Source organism: Acyrthosiphon pisum, chromosome X, assembly GCF_005508785.2.
Source record: "Acyrthosiphon pisum isolate AL4f chromosome X, pea_aphid_22Mar2018_4r6ur, whole genome shotgun sequence".
Classification (NCBI taxonomy): domain Eukaryota; kingdom Metazoa; phylum Arthropoda; class Insecta; order Hemiptera; family Aphididae; genus Acyrthosiphon; species Acyrthosiphon pisum.
The window spans coordinates 21,972,220-21,974,035 of NC_042493.1; positions in this window are offsets into that span (position 1 = coordinate 21,972,220).

Consider the following 1,816-nt stretch of genomic DNA (forward strand, 5'->3'; position numbering starts at 1 on the left):
TCGCTAAACAACTTTTTACGTACTGCAAACTTTGATGTGCTAAGCGCTCGTGCCAAACTGACAACCTGTTTTCCACTGCTACCGCCGCGTAGCTGTCGCTTTTTGTCGGCACTTCGACTTTGATCTGTAATTCAAACAACCTTCCGCAACGCTTACCTGCGCATACGGGTTTCCCGTTTCTTGTAAGAACACATTTTTTATTATCCGACGTTAATTCTAATCCTTTATCTAACGCCGCTCCGCTCGAAAATAAATTAAATTTTAAACCCAGCACGTGCAATACATTTGCTAAGTAATTTTTATTCCAATTACCGTTCACGTATGATAATATATTAATATTACCTTTTCCTGTTGCATACAGATTTGTCCCATCACGTATCGTGATTTGTTGCGTGTTGTTTAATGGTTCATAACTTGAAAACCACTCTCGATTCGCGCTCATCTGATCTGACGCGCCTGAGTCTAATGCCCACGCATCTGCTGCAATTTTATTTAATCTTGATTCGTTTACGAATGCGTTCAAATTCGTACTTGTAGTACCGGCTTTGCCACCCCAAGCAGCAAAGACATGTTTTAGAAATGTATTAAAAACCTTACAACATTGCTGTTGCAAAAATAATATTTTTAAAACGTTTAAAAACATTATTGTTTAAATATTTTTGTAATAATATTTTTTTTACAACAATTAAATGTATTTCATAATATATATTACTATCAACATTTAAAATATATTTTTTGAAAAATATTTTTTTGATTACATTTTAAAAACATTATTTTGTAAAATAATGTATAAAACTATGTATAATTATTATTTATTTATAAAATAAATATTAATAAGGTAGTATAATTTTATTCTGTAGTATTTTTTTTAATACTGTATAGTATTAAAAATAAAAAAGTTTAAAATACTAGTATAATATATATATATATATATACTAGCTGATCCCGTGCACTTCGTTGCTCGTTAAATGTACTAACTCTATATGACTCAAACTTTTTTCAATTTGTTATTTAATATTAAGTGCTTAAAATTTATCTTAACTTTTCCGTTGTCCGGAATAAAAATTCTGATTCACAGCAGTATATTATTAGGTAGGCAATCTACCTGCGGTAGATCGCGGACCCCGTGCTGTTTGTACTTAAGTGTATGATTTAAATCTACAGTATCAAAGTTATATCAAGTTTGTCGTATTCCACCTATGGTGGATTAATTATATAATCAATCAATATAATATCCTAACCTAACCTAACCGTACTAATATAAGATGAATAAAAAAACCAAATTTAACCATTTTTAAATCAGCCTGTCTTCTTATGGAGCGTGAAAAATGTCGTTTATTATTATTAGTTGAATGTCGCGCTCGCGCTTCACGCGTTTGTGATATCCAAATTATTTCACGTTCATTTCGGTCGTTACGTTCTTGTGTACTTTGGTTAGATCGGTAATTACCTTGGTTTGTAGCATTTTAGGTTTTTCTACCTAAATTGCTTCGTCGTAAAGGAGGCATATCAAATATATATTTTTGTGTCACATGCAATAATTAGTGATCATAGGTAACTTAACACTCTGCACAAAACACGATATACGAATTTAATTCGTGTATCAGTTGACAAAAGCAAACTCAGTAGAGTAGGTAACAGAAAATCCAAGAAAAACAACACTTACGACATTGACAGTTTGTTGATGTTTCAATTTTCAACTTTTTTAGTAAAAATGTACGTCTTTAAATAATATACATACACGAATAATGAATAAAAAATCTAATGGCATTGTAAATTGTTCATCTACCAAATCATTATAATTTAATCGTTCATT